The sequence below is a fragment of the Mus musculus genome, chromosome 8 (assembly GCF_000001635.26).
Source record: "Mus musculus strain C57BL/6J chromosome 8, GRCm38.p6 C57BL/6J".
In the NCBI taxonomy this organism is placed as follows: Eukaryota; Metazoa; Chordata; class Mammalia; order Rodentia; family Muridae; genus Mus; species Mus musculus.
The window spans coordinates 39,655,018-39,675,264 of record NC_000074.6 but is presented as its reverse complement, the minus strand read 5'-3'; positions in this window follow the sequence as shown (position 1 = coordinate 39,675,264).

Below are 20,247 nucleotides of genomic sequence, written 5' to 3'. Positions count from 1 at the left end.
TGAGTCTTTGAGATTTATGGAGTCTATATTTATGGTTTCTTGCTTTTTATAATTTCTCTTTTCCCAAGTCTCGCTGTTCAATCCCTCAACAATGGGGAATGTATTTAAGGTTTCTTTGGACTTGTATATCTGGGATTTGTGAAGGCATGTCAAGATCTGATGTTCAAACATGGAAGAGAAATTCAGACACAATACTTAATGTATAAAAGTATGAGTCATGTCATCATGGAGACAGCTTCACTCAGGAAATACAAGAGTCCAGGTCATACCTGAATGTGCCTGCAGACTCCATCCTCTGTTAGTGTCCATGCCTCAGATCATCCCAAATGAGTTTGTTCTTAATCTTCACTTCTGTATCATTTCTAAATTTCAGAAATCTACTGTCTTCTCCTGGACTCACCTGTAACCTTACATTCTTCCTCTTTAGGCTGGTGGTTCTGATTCTTTGAATCTGTAATCATACATACAGATTGTTCCCACTATCTTCAATGAGTGTGGTTGTGTATGTGTCTGGATCTTTCCAGGTAGCATGGCAAATTCTTCATCTTCAGCTAGCGACCATTATTCTTTTGCTTTCTCTCTTCCTTTGCTTCACACAGGAGTGACATTGTTCTTTGAATCATTATCTTCTTGGCATAGGAATGAGAAGAATGCTAATAAGAAAATTGGTTTCTCTGACCATCACCTGTAAGAGCCCCTTGAAGGAATTTCTGAAAATGTGGACCTGAAGCAACTGACATTAGCTGAAGTATGGTGGAGGTCCTGACCAGTTCAGATGTGCACTTAATATCTCAAATGCATTTCCCTGCAGTTTTGCCAGCTCTGCTTGATATGCAGGAAGAGAACTTTAATCTTTCATTGAGTTTCACAAACAGGATGCGAATGTAGAGGAAGCTTTGAAAAGTTCCCACAGCAATTCAGAAGTAAGAGATTTGCAAGACATTTCTGGAGCCAAGTTTCCTGTTATCCAAGCTGAGCTGTGTCTGCTAAGCGCATCTAGGACTCCTGGGACTCACCGCCAGGCCAAGGAAGATTGGCTCTGATAGAGCCTGCTGTACAAGATCTTTGTCATGAGTCCAAGGAAACAAGTTCTGGGAGCCATCCCTGCAGTCTGCAAGCAGGATGAAATTAACTTACATTTTCTGTGATAGTAAAATATATTGAGTTTATTAATGCTAGATAATTCTTTTCTGATCTTTTTATCACCCCAAAGGATATTTATAAGTGTTTATTATACTCATGAAGTATATTAATACCAGCTTGAACAGGAGGTATGTGAAGAGACTACTCACTAGCTGCCTACTGCATACATCTGCCGATTCCAATATTATAGGACAAAAAAAGACAGGTCCCTTATTTTTCCATACTGTTTAATATTTTTGGTTAGATTTTTCTCCTTCTTATTCCGTTTTATAGTATTATTAAAATTTAAAAAGTATTTTATTCTATATTTAGTCCTCTAATATTCTATCTAAATTTCTTTGCACATTTTCATTAGATTATAATCTATTAATTTTAATAAATCTCAAAAAATGAAATCTTGGTTTGTAATTATCCATCACAAAGTCAGTTTTTTGTTTTCTATCTACCCTTATAATAGTTTGATTTATGTGTAAAGTTGCCACAACCAAGAACTAGCCAGGAAAAGAGTTTGAATTGAGAAATTATTTTAGAATGGGTTGGCCTACAGGGATATCTCTGAGTAACTCTTCATTGCTAGTGTATGTATAAAGAACCAGCCAATTGTGAGCAACATCATAATTTTCCAGTCAGAGGCTCCTGATCAATATAGGAGAGAATAAAGCTAGTTGATGCAGGCAGGCACCACATGGGTGCATTCACTACAGTCTTACAATGACCATGAATGCGATGTGACCCTCACAGCTCTTTCCTGACTTCTCCCCAGGATGAACTGTAACCAGAGCTTGTAAGTCAAATGAACATTATCTTCCCTTGTTGTTTGTTGTTTTTGTTGTTGTTGTTTTGTTTCTTTTTGTTTTGTTTTAATTTTGGCCAGGCTTCCTCATCACAGCAACAGAAATAAACTACAATGATCTTACAATGATGATTTTTTAAACTTTCTCATTTCATCCTTTATCTCCATTCATGTTTTTGCCTTAGGCAACTTTTAATTTCATACTTTAGTCTATATTTTTAGCAATTTTTACTAGATTTTTGGTCATTTTATTTCACCTTTCCATAGTTGTTTTTCCTTTAATACTTCAAATCATGTATATTTTTAGACCCCGAGCCTTGTATATATGAGGTCTTGGGTTTAGGACTTCAGTCCCACCATCTCATTGATCAAAGGATATAGTTTCTCTAAATGGTGGTGTTCTTTTTAGCAGTGAGAGTCATTTTTCAATCCACTTATCATGTTTGCATGTCCATACTGTGATGACTCATTTATCTTTCCTGAACTAATTTTAATGTCTTTCATGGACTGTTTTTCTTTGAATCCATACTTTAAGACTGATTAAAAACAAAGAGAAACAACAAAGGTTGTGGTCAGAGAGATGGGTCAGTAGTTTAGAGCATTTGCTGTTCTTGCAGAGGACCCAGGTTCAGTTGCCAGAACCCACATGTTAGCTCAGCACCATCTGAACTTCTATTTCAAGGAAATACAACACTATTTGCTGGCTTTTGCAGGCAACAGGCATATACATGATACACATAAATACATACATACATACATACATACATACATATGTACATACATACAGGCAAATTTTCATAAACATAAAACAAAATAAATCTTTAAAATCAAATGAAGTGTGAAAGCTACAGCTTCAAAGGTTTAATCTCATAAAATTTTTCCTAACACATAAATTAGTCCAATATTGTTGAGTTCAGCAACATTCAAACTTGCCAGAAATTTATGGAGATGAGTTACAAAGTGTAACATGAATGCCTCACCATGTACTGCATATTCCTGTCCAAAACTTCATGTCTAAAACTCCTGGAATGTCAATTAATCTAAGACAACCTAAGCGCATCTGTAGCCTGCCATTACAAACTCTTCAACAATCTTATCGCATCTGGGTCCCCTGATTTCTATGAGCCACACTGTCAGGCTTCTTAAAACAACCACAAGCTTGGAAGTAATTTTCTGCATTAATTCCTTTTGCCATTACTTTAGCAGAGTATTTGACATAGACAAGTTAAAGGAGGAGGTTTATTTTAGCTCACAATTTAATGATAAAGATTGTAGGGTGGTTGAAACAGTTCAGTTGGTGGCAGTGAGAGACAGTAGCCGAACTTATTCACATCTTGTTAGACAAAATTAGAAGGAGTCCTACGGGAACTGCAACCCTATAGGTGGAAAAACAATATGAACTAACCAGTACCCCGGAGCTCTTGTCTCTAGCTGCATATGTATTAAAAGATGGCCTAGTCGGCCATCACTGGAAAGAGAGGCCCTTTGGACTTGCAAACTTTATATGCCCCAGTACAGGGAAACGCCAGGGCCAAAAAGGGGGAGTGGGTGGGTAGGGGATTGGGGGGGCTGGGTATGGGGGACTTTTGGGATAGCATTGGAAATGTAAATGAGGAAAATACCTAATTAAAAAAAGAGAGAGAAAAAATAAAGGAGTGCTATGTGCTTTAGTTCTTCTTCATGAACACACACACACACACACAGAGAAAAAAATTAAATTTGCATCTTCTTTGTATTGAGTGAAGCCCTGCAATGCATGTTGTATCAGAAATTATCTTTAGATACTAAACTTTCAATGCAGGGGCTTGGCAATCACACAATTTTTCTTTCTGTATAATAAAAGTAAAATCAGGAGTCACTTTAACTAATCCGAATAGGTAAGTGTTCTACAATTTTATGAAGCAAACCACTTGTTAAATTATGTTCAGATGATTAAACCAAGAGAATAAAAAGAAAATTGTTAGGTTTCAGGTTAAGAAGAGTGTGAACTGTTCATCAGCCAAAAGAAGACAAAAATATCAATGGAAAAATTAAATATGAGAGTTAAAAAAACAAATTTAAATTATTGAGCATTATGTAGTATAAATTTACATTTCTGACTGAAAAAAAAACACATAGCATTATAATGGTTTCTGTATTTGTGATGCTAACTAAAAATACATTGGAGCCTTGATAAGTGAGACAGCTTTGCAACCCAATTAAATGATGAATATGAAAAGGTACAAAGGTAGACACATACAAAAGGTAGTCCTTCGAATAGTGGTCCAACTCATATCCAATATAAGTTCACATATTTATAGCTTTGGTACACAAAAGTAAATAGTTGTATAAAGTGGTCATAGTTTAATTATTAATCATATAATTTAAAGCCCCATCTACCAGAGAATGGTAAAATGAAAATAAAGAGAAAATATCAAACATGTAATAATAGCAAGGAACACCTGAAAGATGAATTATTAGTGTGAACTACTAGTGTGTAAATTATGACAAAAATCTTTGAAAGACTTTTTTTTTGCTAAGTTTGAACAAATCACATACCCTATTATTCACATATTTGTAACCCATAAAGGTTGTTCTATTTAGCTAAAATGTGACCACTGGTAAATAATTTTTATTATAGGAATATGGCAAACATAATTCCAGGAATGTTTCTCAGCCATGTATTTTAAATTAGCACCAAACAAAAGCAGTTTAGCATCAGTTAATAGTAAAATCAATAAGCATTCATTGGAATTCTAACAACTGAAATGAGTGAGCTGTAACAGAAAGCCTCCATGCAAAGACCCAATGCTGTACAAAGGAATGGGGGTCCAACATAGATTGTATGATTCCATTCATTATCTATGCCAATGAAGCAAGCAAAAAATAGTCTTAGATGTCAGAGTTCTGAAATCATTTTCAGCCTAATAATTGATAAATCCATTACACAAAAGTGAGATTTTTGATGAGAAATAAGCAAATGCAAACATTCCTCTCAGTAGATGCTGCATATAATTAAAGATATTCGAATGATACATGAACAACTCTTTTGTAGAGATTTTAATTATATCATGAATGTATCATCAGTAAACTTCAGTACAAGACCAAAGTAAAAACATCTACAGCTGAAATGCACAATACAATCCATTAACCTTGAGTTCTACCACCCTTTGGCATCTTTTCCTTATTAATTTTGTTGTTTTCTTTATGAGCTGAGGGGATGTTTATAGCATCTGTCCCAATAATGAAGCAGGATCTGTAGACACCATTTTAAAAATAGTTTTAAAAACAACTGTGTCTGAGCTGATTTCTTATTGTTCTGCATGGACCAGTAAGAATACTGAACCCAAGGTTATACAGTTCCAAAGGCAATAAAATCAACATCAATGTACGACAGGAACAGAGCTCATCTCTATGCTTGCATGTGAATTTTTGTTCTTTTTTTTTTCCGGTGGAAATACTATGTACAAATACAGAAATTTCAAAATTTATTCAGACTCCAGATTTTTATTGTTTGTGACATAATCTGTGTGGTCGACACTAGTGTACAACATTTGGGAGAAAAACATAGAATGCAAATTGAAGTCCATGCATTTTGAACTTGGTATTGAAAACAAGCTTCTCCTTAAACAACCAATTAGAATTCCTTTGTGGGCATAGCCGAAAAGTAAATGTTACCAAGCAAGGGCATCAGGGAATGCTGGAACTGAAAAATGTATTTTGCTACATGTAATCATGAAACAAAATGTTTTAAGAGAGTAATTATCTAAAAACATTATAAACACACTATTCACATAGAAATAGAATATATTGGGAACAAAATTAGTGTAACATCAATTTTTCAAAGATGTAAGTTATTTTATTTGTGAAAAACAAGAAAATAGAATAATCTTAGTAAGATTTCTCTGATATGTTTGCATACAAAATAAGTATCTAGTGACTGGAGAGATGGTTTGGATTGATACTGCTCTTGAAGAGTACCAGAATTTGCTTCTTAGCTACCCACACCATTTAGTTCACAATTGTCTGTACTTTTAGCTTCAGGCCATACAATATTCTTTTCTAGCCTCCAAACACACACACATACACACACACACACACACACACACACACACACACACACACACACACACACACATATATATATATATATACAAGATCCCCCTCATACACATAAATAAAAATGTGTGGTTTCTTTAATTTTATTTTATACATTTGGTTCCTTGCATATATGCACATATATGTGTGTGTGTGTGTGTGTGTGTGTGTGTGTGCGTGTGTGTATGTATACAAATATACATATACATGCATATATTTTTGTGTGTGTGTATTCTATGTACATACCTAAAATAATTTTAAAACTAATTAGTACCACAAATACCTATATGGCCTTTAATACCTACAAACTGTAGCGTGGATCATTATGAGTATATCCAAACATAGAGTGACTTAAATGGGAGCAGAAGATGCTTATATTTTCCAAATTTCATGCAGAACCTATCCGGAAATAACAAGCTTGTCAGTGGAAGCATCCATGTTTCTTGACAGTACATACTATCATAAATAGTGATGTGTAGCACAAAACACAGAGCCTGCAAACTGGGTCCATTTCCACTGAATTGCAAGATGAACTACACACCGTGTAGAACTGCTATCCTTCCCACTCAATAAGGAAACTGATAATAATTACTAACAACAGATCAGTCAGTCTTATGTCAGTGTGTCTTGTCTGTTTCATCATCCTTTGAAGCGACTTGAGAGATACTTGAGGAAGGAGACTGTGAGCCTAGAAAACTCACAGGTAAAGAGTGACATAGCTGCATATGTAGCAGAAGATGGCATAGTCGGACATCACTGGGAAGAGAGGCCCCTTGGTATTGCAAACTTTATATGTCCCAGTACAGGGGAATGCCAGGGGCCAAGAAGCGGGAGTGGATGGGTGGCGAAGCAGGGCCGGGGAAGGGTATAGGGAACTTTTGGGATAGCATTTGAAATTTGAAATGTTTATAAAGAAAATATCTAATAAAAAAGTGAAAAAATAAAAAAAAATAATAAAAAAAGAAAATTAAAGCAGTGTTGAGTTCCATGTCCTTCTGTCAGATTGAGTAGCTATCATTCACAAAACAAACAAGAAGTGCAAGAAAGCATGCAAGGAAAAGAGAACCCTTATGTGCTGTTGGTGGGATTACTAAATTAGGGTATCCATGATAGGAATTACAGTTGAACTGTTTCAAAAACTGAAAATAGATCTACAGTAGAACCTGGTTATAACATCGCTGGCTGTATAACAAAGGACTTTATCTACCACAGATGCTTACACAACTGTTTATCAGACTGTCTTTCCACAGATGAGTGGATCAAGAAATGTGCTATGTATATATATTAGTGCCCTACTTGGAGGCAAAGAATTTAAGGATTATCATCGTAGTAGAAATCTGGGTATTTTACACAGTTCCCATAATTCAGATTAAACTTTCTTTTTCTCTAAGATTTTTTTTTATTTATATGAGTACACTGTAGTTGTCTACAGACATCAGAAGAAGGCATTGGATCCTATTAAAGATGGTTGTAAGTTACCATGTGGTTGCTGGGAATTGAATTCAGGACCTCTGGAAGAGCAGTCAGTGCTCTTAACCACTGGGCCATCTCTCCAACCCCTCTGATTACACTTTCATTTGTTTTAATTTTTTTAAAAATGTATTCACTTTACATTGATGCCCCCCTCATGGTCTCATCCTCCCACAATCCCTCTCCTATCCTCCACCACCCCCCCCTCTCCACTTAGAGAGTAGAGGCCCTAGCCCCACCCCACCCCCAGACTGTCCCACACCCTGGCGCATCAAGCCTCTTCTGGGCTAGGTACATGCTTTCCTACTGAGGCCAGCAAGGCAGCCCAGCTAGAAGAATGTATTCTGCAGAGAGGCAACAGCTTCGGAGAATAGCCCCCCACCCCGCACCATTTGTTCAGGACCCAAATGAAGACCATTTGTTTTCATTTCAAATTGACATATTAAAATGATAAACAGTGTTCCTGCATTGTTTCAGCAATATAAAACCAAATAAAAACACAAAAAGTGACCAATTGTTTTAATGCAGAAATGTCCTCTAATTTATTTTGAACTTAGAGGTATACGTTTACATAAATCTTCATTTTTTTCACATATGCCTCAGTGTTATACAGTAATGATTCCAATTTTCGGAAAAATTAAAACATTTCCTCCAGGTTATTTGAAGCATGCCTGTGACCCCTGCACAGAGTAGAGAAGGGAACAATGCCACACATTGAAGCCAAACAATTGTCACAGTGAGTTCTTAGGCTAAAGAGAGCTGGACATTAAGGCCCTGCCTCAAAAATACAAAACAAAGCTTTCTAAAAGCCCCCACACAGAAAGTAACTCTTCTTCATAATGTAACTGTTCTTACTGTTTTTAATGGTAAGAATATTTTATTTATATCTTGTATAGTTCATATATGACATAAGATTTCTTACAAGAAATTTATACTAAAATTTGCCTATCTATGAATATTCAATGTATGATTTTATTAATTTTTCTACAGAATACTGGCCTCATGTTCTTATGTTGACAGTCTTGAATTGGTATGGCCATTTCCAAGTATAGCCTATGAAACTCATACAGCAGCCCTCGTACAGCTTCTCACTAATTTCCTCTCTTCTGCACTACCATTCTGTAGAAGGAGGAGTCAGTTTACCTCCCCGCTGTCTTGTGATTATCGAAGATTGAGTACAATTAATTGTTCACTTATGTATCCAATCTTTCAAACGTTTGTCATTGACACCTGCTCTGGACTAGACCTTAAATAATGGTCAACAACTAGACAGATACACGAGAAAGAACCTCTTTCTCTTCTAATGACAGACAAGTGTGTGTGAAAACCCAACTTTTCCCTGCTCCACCAGTAAAGACCTAGTTAAAGCAAGTCAGAAAATGCCTTGCAGGAGATTTAAAACATGGCACAATAAATGGGAAATCCATTCATAAATGGCATGTTATCATTCCTAATCACTCACTAGTTTCAACTATCTTTGTCTTATACTTCTAGATTACAAATCTGTCTTTGAGAGATGTCATGACAGGAACTCGAAGTTCATCAGCCTAGAAAACTGGAGGCAGGAATAATAGAGAATCAGTGCTTGATGCTTGTTTGCTCTTTGGCTCTTTTACTAATTCATGCCCACCTAATTTTCTTAATCCACCTAAAACCATCCACCTAGAGTGATGACACCTGGGCCCTCCTACATCAATTAATTGTCAATAAAATCCCTCATAGCCACGGCCACTGGTCACTGGTATCTATGTAATTCCTTAGGTAAAGCTCCTCCCCTCAGTGACTCAAGCTCTTGTGGTTCTATGCTTGTCTCTTCTCACAAACAATTCTCTAATATATTTTTGAATGAATTGTGTCAGTGTCTGCTTCTTTTTTAAAAATATTTTTATGAAGAGATGCATGTATGATCATGAATATATGTCATGCTTGTGAAGGCTATCTCAGAGGCCATAAAAGAAAAAGAAGATTCCCTGCATGTAGAGGTATAGGCATTTACAAGGTCTTCCAGTGTGTTGGAAACCATGCTGTGTTTATCTGCAAAGTCAGCAAATGCTCTTACGTTTTGGTCCATCTCTCCTGTCCTTCAATATGTACCTCTAAAGAACCTGGACCAACACAAGAGGAAACTATTGTAAATATATAGTGCTGCACATACATATATTTATATACAAGTATTTTGTACATTGTTTCATAGTATGAGAGAAATCTACTCTGGGACTTAAAGTCTACAGAGATCCGTTATCAGATATACGCTGAACTAGATAATAATCAGTATTATAAGAGATTTACAAACACAGTGGACAAGATGGCCAGGCTAGGATAGGACACCTCCTTTCTGTCTGTCTGCTGTACTTTGTGTGTGTGTGTGTGTGTGGGGCGGTTGACCAGATGCAGGTGATGGAGAAAGCAAAAGATGTGCATCATACTATAGCTAAGTAACACTCATCCTGGCTACACACATGAAACATTTTCAGTGCATTAGGGAAATCATGACTATAAGTGATAGGTTTGAATTTAGAAATAACCATGGTGTGGTTTTATGGGAATAAGGTGCAGGATCAGGTTGAAGAGAGACAGGAGAGAGGCCCAGAGGACCAGGAGAATGAATCTACACCTGCCAGGGGTAGGGATGGAGGAATCAATTGGAAGTTCCAGAAACCTGGGATGATGCAGAATCCTAGAAGTCAAAGCAGGTGACATTAGATGAGATGCCTAACAGTAGGGATATAGAACCTGAATGGGCCACCTCCTATATCCAGGGATGACCCCTGGTGGCAGTATAAAGACATCAACCCACCCTCAAAACTTTTGACCCAAAATTTGGTCTGTCTACATGAAGTGCAGGGACAAAGATGAATCAGAGACAAAAGAAATGGCCAGCCAATAAACACCCCAACTTAAGACCCCTCACATGAACAAGCACCAATCCCTGGCACTATGGATATTCTGTGATCCTTAGAGACAGGAGCCATCATAAATGTCCTCTGAAAGATGTTATCCAGCAGCTGACTGAAACAGATACAGATACCTACAGCCAAACATTGGACAGAGGACAGAGACCCTTATGAAAAAGTAGGGGGGGATGATTGAAGGCCCTGAAGGGGATAGAAGCCCTACAGGAAGACCAACAATGTCACTAAACTGAACCCGTGGGAGATTTCATAGACTGAGCCACCAACCAAAGAGCTTACATGGGCTGGACCAAGACCCCCAGCACAAATGTAGCCTCATTTGTCTGGCCTCAGTGAGAAAGGATGCACCTAATCCTTCAGAGACCTATGCATAGGTTTGGGAGATATCCAGGGGGCTCCATCCTCTCATATATGAATGGGAGAGAAATGAGGAGAGGGACTCTGTGTGTGTGTGTGGGGGGGGGAATGGTAAATAAATAATAAATTTAAAAATGAAAAATTAAAGAAAACCTACTAAAATGACAGTGTGAATTAAGGAGAAGGAGAAGGTGGAAGAGGAAGAGGAGGAGAGGAAGCAAGCAAATAAGCACATTATTTCTAACTAAAAGGAAAAACAGACAAAGACAGGAATTGTGTTTTTATCAAAGACAGCATTGATATTAGAGTTGCAAATCATGTGGGAAAAATCAGCATCGAGGAAGAAATAAAATCAACAATAAAGAGCTAACCTATTCAAAGTAGGAAAATGTTTAAACTGTAATGCATCATAAATTTAAAATACCAGGAGAGGTAATACTAACCAAATAAAAGTAAAAAGCAATATATTTAATTAAATATAGTTAGTCATTTCATTATCTATTTCATAATTATTTAAGGAGTTTTGTTATATACAAGAAACAGGCTGTTATATACAAGGAAAAATTAGTAGTCAAAATACAAACCCCAGGTAATACCAGTAATAGAAAATGGTATGTGAAGAATTAACTTTAGATCTACCTAGAGAGAAATGTATAACTCCCACTAGAACTAAGCTGTTATCACTGAAGGATACCCAGTAAGTGGCACTCACATACCAACCATAGTCTACAAACCATCAAGGAAATAAAATACTATAAGGCACTGTAAAAGACACATAAGATTGGCTTTTAATTCTTTTAATATTATCAGAATTATCAATTATTAGCTGCATTCAAAGACAAAGCACATTAATTAGAATTTTCCCACATATACTGAATTAAATTGACAGAAAGCTTAGCATTTCCAGCTAAACAAAAGGAAACTGTTTACCATAACCTATGGTTTTAAGAAACAGGAAAAGTGCTGGGCGGTGGTGGTACACGACTTTAATCCCAGCACTTGGGAGGCAGAGGCAGATGGATTTCTGAGTTTGAGGACAGTCTGGTCTACAAAGTGAGTTCCAGGACAGCCAGGGCTACACAGAAAAACCCTGTCTCGGGAAACAAACAAACAAACAGAAACAGGAAAAGTAAATCTAGAAGTAATGAGTAAAAAAACAATACTATAGAAATATAAACCATACGTAACATGGATAAAGTAAAATAGCAATCAGTAGATATATTTATTTAATTATATTTTAACACTGTAGTTTCATTTGAGATTTTACACAAACATTATAAAAATACAATTCTAAATAGTGAAATAATCTTACTATCATTTTCATTTATAAGAGTACAACAGTGAAACTAAAATTTGAAGATTTTCTAAAAGAATTAAGTCTATCCTATGTTAATTTAAACATTAATGACTACAACTGTAATAAGAAAACAAATTATAAGTTTTTCAAATTTAAAAGGTCCAGGAGAGCAAACTATTGAAAATTGTTAGTATTTCTATTTTTTTTTTCATTCACCCCTTTCTACAACCAAATCTTCACTTCCCATCACTTAAGACTTCTAAGCCTGCAGACACTGGTAGTGTGCTGTGTGTTACCTGTTGAGGTCCTCTCACAATTTATATATTACAATCTGACAATTATATAAAGGTAATATTATTAGTACCTTCAGTCTTTGGACATCAAATTTAGTTAAGGACTTAAGACAACTGAAGACATTCATTGGCCCTCTCCACCATATTGGGGCATACATGGAAACCACTATCTTGTATGAAGAAAGACAAACCTCAGATTTTTGGTGGCTTGATGTACCCAGGACTTGGCATACGTTAGAAACATGTTCATTGTGTTTCCACTGTTTGCAAATTGATATCTAAGATAGTACAAGCTTCTGTCATAACAGTTTGAACTAAAATCAGCATTGCAAAGGCATACGACATCCTTCCATTTGTGTTTACACTTACATCCACATTTTATAAACCAGTAATGAGGACTGTCAAGATGGCTTACTGGATGAAGAAGCTTTCTGAGGAGCCTCACAACCTGAGTTTGAGCTCAGAGGGCCACATAGTAGCCTTTGGACCCTTCCACAAACTCACCATGATTTGTGTGTGCATACTTACACACACATTAATGCATGTAAAATAAATTAATGGTAGTAAATTGTCACAATAAGAAGAAATTTTACATTGTTTATAAGTAAACTTGGAGCCCACTTTGAACGCTTATGCAGAGGTAAAACATTATTTTAAGGAAGGAATATAGGTATAAATGATCTTCAGATGTGAAAGAGAAACCTGGCAAATATTTGAACAGAATATAATGAGGCCTGACAATTTCATAGTATAAAAGGTGGGTGGATGGGGGCAATGTAAGAACAAAAGCCAGGAGATTAGCACCCAGCTCTTGTTTTTTAATCCATGTGTACACATGTGCACAACGTTGAGCAAATGGTAGACTGGTGCCATGGGAAACTGTCAATATTGATAATGCTTACAGATTGAAGGCACTTACAAAGGAAAAACCAACCAGGCTGAGTCTAAGAATTCTGAGTGTCATGATCCTTTAGAGCTGTACTATTCAGCACATGTTTCACTAAGTTTACCATTAAATTCAAGTCACTTTCTAATAATCATAATTTGTTTGATATGAAAACAACATGCTTTGTTTTAGTTTCTTGAGTGTGGTTCACACCATAACTTGTTCACTGATTCCATTTTGCTGACAGAGTCCAATCAATTGGAGAATTGTGTTTAGTTAGAGCTTCCTTTCTACCAATCTCTGAGATGACTGAAAGGAAATGAATACAAACATTTTTACTAGAGGAGATTTTCATTTTTGCAATGCCATTGCTATTGTGGTTTTACAAACTGTTCAGATTCCCAACAGGAATTCTGGAAAATATTCACTGACTTGTGGAACCCTCACTCTAGAAGCAGGCAGTAGACAGGATAGAAGTGGGGTACCCTGAGAACGAACAGGCAGTGGAAAGTGATAAAAATGCACAATATATGCAGGCTAATGCAATTATCCCAATTTAATCATAGTAAAGTATTTTACAGTTGTGTCCAGAGAAAAAGAGTAGTATTTTAAAATATAGTATAATATAAAATATTAGAAACATTAAGAGTTTAAGCAATTTATCTCCTTGTAAAAATAACTTCAAGCATGCCCTTTCTCAGTTGTAAAGAGTAAGCATCAAATTGGCTTTAACAATTCACTATAATCCATTCAATGCTTCCCTTAAATATTTAATTCTTTACCATTCAAGTGGTCAATATTCTTGAGAGTTTCTTTGATGTAAAATCATTTATAGGTTCAATTCCTCTAGAATTATTTTTATTGTAACTTTGGTAATGTTTTAAAATTTGCCTTTGTTACATTCCTGTTGCGGTATAAGAACACTCACAGATAGGGGCTGTTTCAATGTCCCTAATTTAAGTATTCTTTGCGTCACTTTGTATTTAATTTAAATTCACTTGTAGGACTAGCATTTATTGTTTTGTCATTGAACTTTCATTCTTCATGCATTTCCTCTTTTATATCCATTTCTTTTTAAATTGTTGTGTGAACTTTCACTGATCAACAACAAAAAATAATGCATGAAAGTCAAAGCACAACCATATTCATTTTCTCTACACATGAAATTAGAGAGTGTGCAATGAGCCTGACACCCACTGCTAAGTCAGGCATGAAGAATTATAGCTAAAATCCAAGCTGAGAAAAACTGAGGCAGGAGGGTCACAAGGTAAAGTCGATTTAGATTGTAAAGATCATGTCTCAAAACAAAGCCAACCAGGTGATGGTGATGATCATTCACACCTGATATTTATTGTAGCTATGAATTAAGAACTAGGGAAGTTGTACATTTTCAAGGTAATCATGATCAAACCATCTGGGAGCTAAAAGCTGGGCCACTCTATTGATGAATCGATAGTATTTAGTAGTTTTGATCAGAATAATTCATATGGACAATTGTCTGTATAAAAACATTAATAGGTTAAGGTTCAAGACTAAAAAGGATTTACCATATCAGTTCCCTGACTCAGAGTGGCTATGTTAAAACCTTAAGTGTGAAAGTCAAGAAAGATTATTGATATGTCAGCTTTTTCATAATGTGATCATGATGCAATTATGACATAAAACTTTTAAAAATCAGATGTATAAAGCACGTGAAAAAGCTCTTTACATTTGAAATAGGAAATATATACATATAATGGTTTCAATATAAGTGGAAATGATGAAGAAGCTTGACTGCTTTATTAAGGTTTATCCACGTGATTAACCACTGATTATGCCACTCAGTGGTGACAGCAGAAGACACAGTCTTTCAAAGAGCATAAGAGCATCTTGTCACTTTTATTTTATTTTATTTTATTTTTTTGCATTTGAGAAGGCATCTTCCTAAAATAATGAGAGAAAATAAACCTGACATCTACTTGCTTTTACCAAATATTTATTCAGCTAAATGAAGACTAAAGAATATACTTTGAACAAGAATGAATGAAAGAAAAAAATGGAAGGAAGGAAGGAAGGAAGGAAGGAAGGAAGGAAGGAAGGAAGGAAGATCAAGCATTCATGGGCCAGCAAGTTGCCTCAGCACATAAAGCACTGGTCCCATAAGTTTGGCGGTTGCAGTTCTTGCCCTTTAACTGTTGAATTGAGAAATGTGCAATCACACTAGGGTCTCGATCTTCAAGCTTGAGCTTGGGCCACATCTACTTCTCTCACACAGGAGAAAGGGAGGAGATCCCGAGCCCAGTTTCAGGCAAGCATTTATAGAGGCAAGAAGTGGGTATCTAGCTTGGCACACAGCTGATTAGCAGGGCATTATGGCCTTTAACATAATTGGCTGGTGATGAGAGCCAAACCATAAAACAACTGTTTTTTTTCTTTATTGCTTTCCTTATTGTTAGGACATAAAGTGTCAGGGGGAGACTTGTAACCTGGAGGTGAAGATTTATTGAATAATTACCTGGAAACTGGTGCCAGTCACAAGTTTTGTTGGGGGTTAACCTGGAAATTGGTGCTAGGTACTGGTCTGTTAGTTAACTTGAATTCAACCTTAAGTCAAGTTCTCAAAGATAGAGTCTGAACCCACAACATCTGCTCTCTCATAACTAGAGAATTGATTTCACAAAGTTGTTCTCTGACCTCCAGGTACATGGCATGGTACACACTTCTAAATACGTAGCTTGTGTGCACGCATATGTGCACACCACACACAGAGGGTGGGGTGGGATAGAGATAGAGACAGAGACAGACAGACAGACAGAGACATAGAGAGACAGAGAGTGAGAAGGATCTCAGAGTCTGAACCAGCAACCGAAGAACATAGAAGAACATATCCCTTGTAGAGGCAACAGCTTTTGGGATAACCCTGTTCTAGTTGTTTGGGATCCACATGAAGACCAAGCTGCATATCTGCTACATTTGTGCCTGGAAGCCTAGGTACACGTTTGATGATTCCCTTGGTCTTTCTGTGGAGTTCCTATCCCCTTAGGGTTCCTCAATCCTTTTTCTAGTTTTCCATAAGAGTCCCCAAGCTCCATCTACTGTTTAGCTGTAGGTGTCTGCTTCTATCTGAGTGAACTGTTGTGTGGAGCCTCTCAGAGGACAACATGCTCCTGTCTGCAAACATAACAGAGTATCATTAATAGTGTCAGGGATTGGTGCTTGCCAATGGGATGGGTCTCAAGTTGGGCTGGATATTGGCTGGCCATTCCTTCAGTATCTGCTCCATCCCCTGTGCCTACATTATTTTTAGACCTGATTAGGTTGGGGTTGAAAGTTTTGTGGGTGAGTTGGTGTCTCTATTGTTCCACTGGGGTTCCTGTCTTGCTATAGAAGGCTGACACCCATTCTTAATCACTAGGAAAAGGCTCATATACAAGCCTACCAAGGATATAGCTTAACTTTATCCTTGTTATCCAACAAGAAAAGGTAGGTACAGAGTGTAAATAATTTGCACAAATTAATATATATATATAATAGATGAGTTCTAAATTCAAGAACTGAAACCCAATAGCATGGTTCACGGTTCAGATTTTTATCATAAGGCTGTAATAGTAGATTCTACATGCAAATTAGTTAATTATATAGTATGCATAATAAAGATCTTTCTAATAATATGTTTAAAAGTGGTATTTCCATTGTTGAAATATCAAAAGAAATTGAATTCAATTGAAAGAGTAATCAATAAGGGGCTGGGAATTTGTCTCAGTGGTTAACAGCAGTTACTCTGTGGAGGAACAGAGTTCTGTTCCCAGCGCCTATATGGTGGCTACAACAAGCTTTAACTGGAGTTACCAAGGAAACCAAACATCTTGGATCTCTGTGTATCAACCACATGCTCCAGAGACATACACGAAGGAAAAACATCCATGCAAATAAAATAAAATAAACATTCAACATTTAAAAAACTAGCTTAAGAAGTAGAAAGCAAAACTGCCTACTTCATTTCTTTGAAATTAAACTCTTTGATTGAATTTCTGGATAAATTGTTTGCCAAAGCTTGCTCTTCATCAATCAGGTACAGACATTGCAGAAAGTATCCAGTAAGTTGGTATATATTTCTGAAGGGATTATGAATTTGGAAAAACAATATAAATGTTAATGAAAGTGATTCAATTTTTAATTTTTTTCTTTTATTTATCATGTTTTTTTTCCCTCTTTGTTCTTTGATAGTTTGAGATAGCATTGTACTCTGTAGGCAATTCTTGTGGCATGGAAATCATAAAAGTTCTGCTCAATCTCACAGTGCTAAGCTTAAGGGGAGATCCACTATGTGCATGTTCTTACGTTGTTTTTTTTTTCTTTTAATTTTTGTAAACTTAATTTATAGTTTGCCATTTGATAGTAAACCAATGGGAGGTACAGTAGATGTCAAACACCTTTATATATTGTGAAAACTAAGAAGCTAACTCTTGGCTTTAGTTACTGTCTAAAAGAAAATTTAGTTTTTATTTCCTTTTTATTTTCACTTGACTAATAATAATATTAGGCTTAGTAAATTTTTTACCTGATGTTACAAAGTATGTTCTAGAAGTTAAATTCAATACCAAAGCAGATTTGTAATACCTGGGTACCAGATGGCTACTAGTATCTTTCTACATTTCAAAATGAAAATATAGCAATGTCAGCACCAATTTTCAAGCAATTCTCTTTAATTTCTCTTTGTCTTGTAGATATACTCTAATGTAAGTATAGTGCCTTTGTTCTAAGTTTTAAAATGGAACGTTTTGTATGCCACTCTCTACCTCAGTAAACCAAAATAAAAGAACACATAGACAAACAAATCTTTTTCATATTTAGAAGAGCCAGCCATAGAAGACTGCTCCCCTGGGTTATGATAATGCCATGTGAAGTGCTATGTATATTTGTTGTAAGCATTATAACAAATGGAGATTAGCTCATTTGCATTTTCAAAAGGCTTTTGCATAGTAAAAGGATATTCTTAAGGTAATTTGTATTCATATCTAAGTAGTAAAAAGCTCATCATCATATTATTAAAAAATGCAATCTTGAGCAACTTGTTATAGTTTTTTTTTCCATTTTAGAAATCTTCTTTGAAGTATTATTCAAAACCTGAAGCTGCCTTGCTGTCCTCTATGAGGTCTCCTACATGTTGCAAATGACAAAACATGGATGTGTTCTTTAATCCTTATCACTATGCCCACTGTTCAGAGACAGATGCATTTGGAAAATTCTTGTCTTTAAGAAGGCTGTAGGCCTTCATCGTATTATTACAGCCTATTTAATGAAGCTCTAAATATGCTTTTGAGCATAGACTTTGACAGATTTTTGTCTTTAAATCTCTACAGTTGAAAAAATACTTTAAAATGGATCATTTCCAAGGATGACAAAACATATCCCAAATACATGACACATCTGAGGAAAAGGAATAAATATGTCTTGAAAGAATGTCTTGAAAGAATCTGTGTGGTCATACCTTCCATGGTTTGGTAGAGATAGCTGGGCAATTTTAATGTAATTGGTGAAAATTTTAAGCTATTAAACTTTGTGTTATAAAAACTGAATTGGGAGAGAGATTTGGAAAACTACACAAAAAAGGGATGGAGAAGTAACTCAGAAGGATAGAGAGAGGAAAAGAGACACGAGACAGAAACAGGAAAAAGAGTCTTAAATGGGACCCAAGAAAGTATTACTGGCGTTCTCCTCTACATCAGCTGTTTCCTAGTTATATCAAGTATCTTTATAGTATAGTAGTAAGAATTCTGGTAAATTTAAGCAATAATTGAATGGGAGGATAGAAAATCTCCTAGAATCTGTAAGAATAAAAAAGAATGAGGTATCTTTTAATTACTTTTCATTGAGATTTGGGGCTGAGACTACTCCCATAACAATTGTGTCATCATTGCACAAACATATCCAGCAGGAAGGTCATTGCTGCAGATTCCAGAGTTTGTAGCTGAGTGATAATGATGATTACATTTGTCCTCTGGTAATGTGCAAAACTATCTTTCTCACCATGAACAAAATTGGGAACCAGCTCAAATTCTCCATGTTCAATGATAAGTGAGTTGAGTTTTCAATAAGACCTTACCATCAGTTTATAGATATTAGCCAATACCCTTGACAATTGCCTGTGGTGTATTGGCATAGTTTATGGGAGCCTTTAGGCCAACAATTCTATAAATTGTAACTCATTCCTGGCATTGAAGGTGTTACTTGGTGGCATGAGATACCTAGTTGGAGCACTGTCTTTCCTGTCATATCATGACTCCATTTATACGCTGCCTGCCCAACCCCATCCTCATTTAATATCTGTTGACTAATGGTTTCTCTTTTATGTCATTTTAGCACTATACTATACTTCCCCTTCTTTGGAAAATTGCTTATTCCTCCTTGGCCTTCACTATATACCAGGGCTGAGTGATTATTCATATTGAAACACATGCATATAAAACCTAAAACCTAACATCTATATTTAAGACAAAGCATGCAGTATTTATCTCTTGGGGTCTGTGTTCCCTCTCTCAGAATGGTCATTTCTAACTTTATTCATTTACCTTCAGACTACATTTTTCTTTTTCTTTTAAAATTTTATTTAATCTCTATTTTATATACTCCAGGTTTTATCCCCTCCTGGTCCACCCTCTGACTATTCCACATCCCATATCTCCCCCTACCCCATCTCCACGAGGATGGCCTCACCCTATCACCACCCACCAGATCTCTCCATTCCCCTTCTCCATTCTCCTCCTTCTCTGACTGAACCCAGACCCAGCAGCCCTCTGCTGTATATGTGTTGGGGGCCTCATATCAGCTGGTGTATGCTGCCTGGTTGGTGGTCTGGTGTTTGAGAGATCTCAGGGGTCCAGTTTAATTGAGACTGCTGGTCCTCCTACAGTGTCACCCTCCTCCTCAGCTTCTTCCAGACTTTCCCTAATTCAACCACAGGGATCATCAGCTTCTGTCCATTGGTTGGATGCAAATATCTACATCTGACTCTTTCAGCTGCTTGTTGGGTCTTTCAG